This window comes from Elephantulus edwardii, unplaced genomic scaffold (genome assembly GCF_000299155.1).
Source record: "Elephantulus edwardii isolate Elephantulus edwardi_28Jun2011 unplaced genomic scaffold, EleEdw1.0 scaffold00073, whole genome shotgun sequence".
Lineage (NCBI taxonomy): Eukaryota > Metazoa > Chordata > Mammalia > Macroscelidea > Macroscelididae > Elephantulus > Elephantulus edwardii.
Window position 1 is genome coordinate 14,221,817 of NW_006399823.1, and position 8,137 is coordinate 14,229,953.

At 38.6% G+C, this 8,137-nt stretch overlaps 1 pseudogene; it reads left to right on the top strand.

The window, feature by feature from the left end:
- Positions 1 to 3,446: 3,446 nt before the first annotated feature.
- Positions 3,447 to 7,868, top strand: LOC102850314 (annotated as a pseudogene).
- Positions 7,869 to 8,137: the final 269 nt, after the last annotated feature.

The window sequence follows — 8,137 nt, forward strand, 5'->3', positions numbered from 1 at the left end:
CATAGGGTCACTATGAGTCACAAGCAACACAACGGCATGGAACAACAACAATGGGCCAGGAATACCAAATATACAAACAATTTCAAAATAAAAGAGCAAATAAATCTTAGAAGAATTACAACCAAAATGTACTTTAGAAGCAAAGATGTTGAGACATGGCTTACTTGGGAACATTATTAGGAAACACCAGTTACTAAGAAAAGACACCATGAGTGGGAAAGTAGTGGGTCAGCAGGCATAAGGGACACTAACAATGAGATGAATTGACATGGTAGTCCCAACACTGAATGCAGACATAACAGTGATCACGATGGCAACAGAACTCTTGTTTGACTATGCATAAGGCCACTATGACTTGGAGCTGATTCAGCGACAACTTCCAGTACTTCTTTCTTGACTTGTTTATAGTTCATTTCTAGAATAGTGGCTGTAAGGAGATTGAAAAACTTGAACACAGTGTGGAGAATAAAGATTCAAAATTTTTGTAATAATAACCTTTTATAGGCTTGGAAAATGTGTTTGAGTGTGCTAATGGTCAGATGAGTCAATTCAGACATCCTTTTAGAGTGGTGTTACTGGGCTCAAATGACTGTAAAACAAGGTAGAATGAAAGAGACAGTTCATAATTAAATTCTCACCTCAAGAGCTAAATCCAACCATCTGAAAGATCCTTAACAAGCTTAGTAAATGACATTCATTTTAAATGGAAAAAAGAAAGACTCACTGAAAGCTCAACTGTAGATGGAGAGGTAGACCAGATGATTTCCAAGACCTTTTAAAGATTTTGCAACTGGATGAGCCTGCTTTATACCTTTAATTAAGCAGTTTAGCTTGACTGTTAACTGAAGAGTTTGAAACTTATAAACCCCCCATCCCAGCCTCTCCACAGGAGAAAGATGTGGTAGTATGCTTTTTTACTTCTTGTTGTGTGTCATCGAATTGGATCAGACTGGCACAGGAGGAGACTATCCCTACTTCTCAGTGGAGCATCTGGAGGATCCAAACCATGTGCCTTCAGGATTGCAGTGCAGCTTCTTGCCACTAGGCCACGAGAGCTCCTGGTAGTATGCTTTTGTAAAGATTAAATTTTACTGACATCTGGTTAGTTTTGATTCATAGTGACTCTCTGTTTTGTTTTGAAGGCTGTAAATCTTTATAGTTAGAAAATGCTCATTTTTCTATACAGAGTTGCTAGTTAATTTGAACTGCAAACCTTTTGGTTATTAGCCTTGCACTATGACCTCTCCAAATTACTGAGCGGCAATGATGTCAGTTTGAATACTAAGGTGTGTCTGATTCAGGTCATGGCCTTTCCGATCACTTGCTACACATCTGAGAGCTGGACAATGAGTAAGGATGACAGAAGAATTAATACCTTTGATCTGTGGTGCTGAAGAAGAGAACTGAACATCTTATGGACTGCCAAAAGTACAATTATTCCTTGGAGAAAGGGAAGTCAGAGTGTTCCTTGGATGCAAAAATGATAAACCTTTGTCTCATATACTTTGGGTATGTTCTTGTTGTTGATTGCTGTCAAGTCGAGTGTGCTTCATAGAGGCCTTAAGAACAAAAGGCCCTAAGAACAAAAGATAAACTGTCATTTATCAAAGTTCATAGAGTTTTCAGAGGCATGCTGTTTAAGAAGTGGATGCCACTCTTGCGGGCATGCTGTTAGGACAGGCTATTCCTTGGACAGGGGCATTATGCTTGAAAAGCTGGAGGATTGGTAAAAGGGAAGAAGACTTTCAATACATTAACTACTGCAATGGACGCTAGTGTGAGGATGGCACGGGATAGGACAGGGTTCAGATCTGTTGTTAATAGGGTCACTATGGATCATACTTCATTAGAGGCACTTAATAACAATAATTAGTCCACGAGGGATTCAGCAGAGTTTCAATGAGACAGAATTGATTCAACAGCAATATATTTGGTATTTTTGCTTGTTTGTTTTGGGGGTCTTATTTGTTTGGGTTTTTGCTTAATAAGTCTTTGGAGACAAAGTGATTGAAGTGCTTGGTTGCTAGAAAGGTCAGAGATTGAATGTACCAGTAGTAACTGTATCAGTCCATCTCATCGATGGTCTCTCTCTTTCTCTGTCCCTCCAGAGTTCCAAGCATGATATCCTTCTCCAAGGACTGATCACTCCTTGCAACATGCCCAAAGTATGTCAGATGAAGCTTCAGAATCTTTGCCTCCAAGGAATAGTCTGACTCCACCCTCTCTAAGATGAACCTCTTTGTTCTCCTAGCAGTCCATGGTATATTCAATACTCTTCTCCAGCACCACAGCTCAAAGATATCAACTCTCTTTCTAGCTTCCCTAGTCACTGCCCAGCTGACACACAGCAAGCAATAGTGAAGACTATAGCCCAGATTAGGTGCACCTTAGTCTCTGGACTGACATTATTGCTCTTCAGTACTCCGGAGAGATCCTTGTCAGCTGACTTTCCCAATGCAATTTTTTCTTTCAATTTCCTGGCTTCTGGTACCAAGAATGTTGATTGTGGAGTCAAGCAAACTAAAACTGTCAACATTCTCAATCTCTTCACCATCTATCATAATGATGCCAGTCGGCTCAGTGGTGAGGATCTTTGTTTTCTTGCTGTTGAGCTTAAAGCCATACTGAAGGCTGCAGTCCTTGAATTTCTGCAGCAAGTGCTTCAGGTCCTACTCCTCAGTTTTAGCAGGCAGGGTTGTGTCATCGGTATAATGCAGGTTGTTGATGAATCGCCCTCTAATCCTGATGCCAATTCCTCTGCTTACAGGTCAGATAATCTGTTCTGCGTATAGATTAAAAACGTATGGAGTTAGAATACATTCCTGGTGTACACCCTTCCTCATTTTAAACCATGCAGTGTTTCTTTTCTCTGTTCTGATGACTGCCTCCTGGTCTAAGTGTAGGTTTCACTTAAGCACAATCAAATGTTCTGGGATTTCCATTCTTCTGAGTCAGCCACAGTTTGTTGTGATCCACATAGTCGTAGTCAATAAAACTCAGGTAGACATTCCTCTGGTACTCTGCTTTCCGCCAAGATCCATCTAACATTAGCTATAATATCCCTAGTACCACGACCTCTTCTAAACCCATCCTGCACTTCTGGCAGTTCTCTGTTGCTACAGTCATTTTTTTGAATAATTATCAGCAGAATCTTGCTTGCATGTGATATTGATATTGTCTGATAATTTCCACACTGTTGAGTCCTCTTTCTTTGGAATGGGAACAAATATAGACCTCTTCCAGTCAGTTGGTCAGATAGTTGTCCTCCAGATTTCTTGGTACAGTTTAGCAAGTGCAGCCAGGGCAGCATCTGTTTGTTGAAATATGTCAATTGGTATACCGTCAATTCCTGGAACCTTGCTTTTTGCCAATTATTTTAGAGCAGTTTGAATTGCCCATCCTTCTCCCACAAGACTTTATGAAGCATTTATTATTTATGTGGAGCAATGAAGCCTTTGGCATTTTCAGGAATAACACTATACAAGATAGAATTTGATCAAATTCCATCAGAAAGGTAGGTATAGAATTTAAGAGGTATTGAGAGAAGAGAGAATTTTTTTTCCCTTTGGTGGTAAGTTGGATTACGTTGTTGTTGTATACTGTAGAGTCAGAACCAACCCATAGCTGGCCCTCCGGCAGGTGTTTAGAGGCAGTTAATTGCAAGGGAGGAGATTACCCATCCTTTTCCAGGGCAGCAGCTGCTGTCCTCGAACCAAGTGTGTCTTCAGGATTGCATCTTTTTGTCACTAGGCCACCAGACAACAGTTACAGAAAGGCCTTTTGTTCATAGGGTCTCTATGAGTCGTGCTAAACTCGATGGCAATAAACAACAATAAAAGTTAGATTACAAGTAAAAGACATCCAAGGTGCGTCTTGACAGTTAAGTAAGTGTACATACATATTATACATTCCTTCCATCCATTTCCCCTTTTTCTGTTAATGCTGTTAATGCTGTTGTTATTAAATACTGTTGATTTGGAACCGACACAGAGCTCCAGCAGGTTTTCAGAGGCAGTTAATTCCACAGGAGGAGATTGCCCATCCTTCTACTATGGAGCTGCTGGTGGCCTCCAACCTTCTGCCTTCAGGATTGCCTTGCAGTTTCTTGCCACTAGGCCACTAGAGCTCCTTTTACTGTTACTAGCTCTATAATGATTTATGTATGTATGTACTTACTTTTAGGATTCCAATTTTCTCCAACTCTTAATTCTTATAGTCTGAATGGCCCTCTACCTTCTGCTCCAGGGATGAATCTTATGGCCCCAACCTGAGCCATTCATTGCTTCCCATGAACTTTGGCTGTGATTGATTCCAGGTTAAAGACATCATCTAGAGCTGGCCTGACTGGAGTGCAGAAAAGGGGTTTTTCCAAAGCTGTTGGAAAAGCAGAACTGCCTTTCTGTTGGACTGTAAAAATATGAGGTTGCAATTGTTACAGAATTAAGAAAGAAATTAAGTCCTGAGGGCTTTGTATGAGCTTCACCCAAAGCTTGACATATTTCTGGATTTTTAAATTATGTGAATGAAAATAAATCAGATTTTAAAAAAAATTTACCAGTCTGAGGTATATTTTCTGTCTCTTGCAATCACAAAATCTTAGCTAATCTATTCAGGTAGAATTTAGACAGGAAGTTATGAAGTAAAAGGAATCTAATCTCAGGGAACAGATTGAAAGCAGCAGTGCCAACATACAAAAATGCAAAGTCTCATGAAAGAAAGATAGACAGCACAAGTTTGTGAAATTTTAGGGTATGTGAAGGAGACCAGCAGAGAAATTAAGAAATATCACAGATGATGTTGGGAAAGGTGGAGGGTCTGCGAAGGAGAGGAAGACCCTCAACCAGGTAGATTGATAAGGTGACTGCTGCAATGGGCTCTTGTGTGTCAGGAAGTGTGAGGATGGTGCAGGACAGGACTAGGTTCAGAACTTTTGTTCCTACGGTTGCTATAAGTAGTACTCAACTCAGTGGCACCTAACAACAACAAAGGAGGAAGTGTGGGAGAAGGATGGGCTATCTCCTCCTATGTGATTAACTGGTTCTGAAAACCTGACAGAGGGTCAGCTATGGGTCAGTTCTGACTCTATGGTATACAAAACACAACAAAGAGGAAGCAGAAGCTTCAATGAAAGCATTGTAAAAAAAATAAATAAGGAATTGATAGAATACCAATTAATGTGTTTCAATTAATAAAGGTAGCCTAGGATGCACTTGCCAGTCTACAGGAAATTTGGAGGATGGCTGTCTGGCCAATGGAATGGAAGAGGTACTTATTTGTTCCCATTTCCAGGAAGGGTGATCCAAGTGAATGTGGAAATTATCAAACAATATCATTGATATCACATGAAAGCAAAATACTGCTAAGGATCATTAAAAAATGGCTGGAGGTGCAGAGACAGATGCGGACAGTAGGAATGTGAGTCAGAACTTTTTATTAAAATAATTATTTTGGAAGCCACAGGACAGTGAGCAAAACTAACAAAGGAAAAGACACAAATAATCTAAATAAAAGATGTAATGGGCAACATCACAACAGAACCAACTAAAATACAAAGGCTAACATTGGAACATTATGAAAAACTATACTCAAATAAACATGAAAACCTAGAGGAAATGGACAAATACTTACAAATTCACAACTTACCTATACAGACACAAACCAAAATTGAATACTTGAACAGATCCATTACAAAAGAAGAAATTGAAAAGATAATAAAACAACTTGTAGCAAAAAAAAAAAAAAAGCCCTGGACCAGATGGTTTTACAAGTGAATTTTATCAAACATTCAAAAAAGAACTGTCACCAATTCTACAGAAACTATTTCAGAAAATAGAAAAAGATGAAATTCTCCCAGACTTATTCTATGAAGCAGACATATCCTTCTTACCAAAACCAGGTAAAGACACCAACAAAAGAGAAAACTATAGGCCAATATGTTTCATGAACATAGATGCAAAAATCCTGAATAAAATCCTGGCCAATAGAATCCAACAATACATTAAAAAAAAAATTCACCATGACCAAGTGGGATTCATAACAGGTATGGAAAGATGGTTCAATCAATGTAATTCATTACATTAACAAAGCAAAGAACAAGACCTACATGATCCTATCAACTGATGCAGAAAAAGCCTTTGACAAAATCCAGCACCCTTTCATGATTAAAATACTCAACAAAATAAGATTAAAGGGGAATTTCTTCAACATAGTAAAAAACTATACATGCAAACCAGAGAGCCAATATTGTTCTCAATAGAGAGGATTAAAGGCATCCTCTTTGAGAATAGGAACTAGGCAAGGATGCCCACTATTGCCTCTCCTGTTCAATATTGTATTGGAAGTCTTAGTGACAGCAAGAAGGCAAGAGAAGGAAATAAGAGCTATACAAATTGGCAAAGAGGAGGTAAAATTATTTCTATATGAAGATGATATGATAGTATACTTAGAAAACACTAATGACTCAGCAAGAAAGCTACGGGACATAGTTGACCAATTCAGCAAAATGGCACAATACAAGCTCAACATACAAAAATCAATTAGATTTCTCTACAGTGACAAGAGACTACAGAACTGGAGCTAAGAAAAATATACCCTTCACAATAGCTAACCACCAGTAAATCTAACCAGAAGCACAAAGGATCTATTCAAAGAAAATTACAAAATGTTACCGCAAGAAACAAAAAGAGAAATGGAAGAATAAACCTTGCTCAGGGATAGGAAGAGTGAAAATGACAATATTACTAAAGGCAATTTACACATTCAATGAAATCCCAATACAAATATCAATTTCATTCTTCATCAAGATCAAAAAGGCAATCTCCAACTTCATTTGGAATGGAAAGAGGCCCAGAATAAGCAAAGCACTCCTTAAAAAGAGAAACAAGGTAGGAGGCATTTCACTCCCTGATTTCAAATCTTACTACACTGCTGTGGTGGTCAAGACAGCGTGGTACTGTTACAAAGCCAGACATATAGATCAATGGAAGAGAACTGAATATCCAGAAATCAGCCCATATGCCTATAGTCAACAGATTTTTTTGACAAGGAGATTAAATCAGTTAAGTTGAGAAACAACAGCCTTTTAAACAAATGGGTTTTGGCAAAATTGAAAAACTATCTGCAGAGAAATCAAGCAAGATCCAAACCTCACTTCATACACAAAAACCAACTCAAAGTGGATCAAGGACCTAGGACTAACACCAAGGACTATAAACTTCATTAAAGAAAAGCTTGGAAGAACCCTAGAAACCCTAATCCACAGCATAATAAGTATTCCAAGCATCCTGAAAAACCTACAACTAGGAAAGAATAAAATAGATGAATGGGACCTACTAAGAATCAAATCCCTATGTGCAAATAAAATCTTAATAGGGTAAGAAGAGAAGCCACAGACTGGAAAAAAAAATTCAATCACATCACTGTAGAGCTCAGTCTCCTTGGAAAGAAAAAGAAGAGGCTTCGTGGTGGGGAACAGGAAGGAATTAGCTACTGTTCGTACCATCTGTAGCCACGTACAGAACATGATCAAGGGTGTTACACTGGGCTTTCGTTACAAGATGAGGTCTGTGTCTGCTCATTTCCCCATCAACGTTGTGATTCAACAGAGTGGATCTCTGGTTGAAATTCGAAACTTCTTGGGTGAAAAATACACTCGGAGAGTTCGAATGAGACCAGGTGTTGCTTGTTCAGTATCTCAAGCCCAGAAAGATGAGTTAATTCTTGAAGGAAATGACATTGAGCTTGCATCAAATTCAGCTGCTTTGATTCAGCAAGCTACAACAGTTAAAAATAAGGATATCCGAAAATTTTTGGATGGTATCTATGTCTCCAAAAAAGGAACTGTCCAGCAGGCTGATGAGTATAGCTAGGAGTTTTCCAGCTACAGAAATGAGGCCAGTCAAATCATATGCATCTGATTTCAAAATTGATCTGATTCTTGTAATAAAGTTCTATTAATTTGAAAAAAAAATTTGGTAATGACATATCTAGAATTTATAAATTACTCGAGCACCACAACAAAATAAAAATAAACAACCCAATTGCAAAATGGGCACAGGATATGAACAGAGACTTCACCAAAGAAGACATTCAGATGGTAAACAAACACATGAAGATATGTTCAAAATCCCTAGCTCTA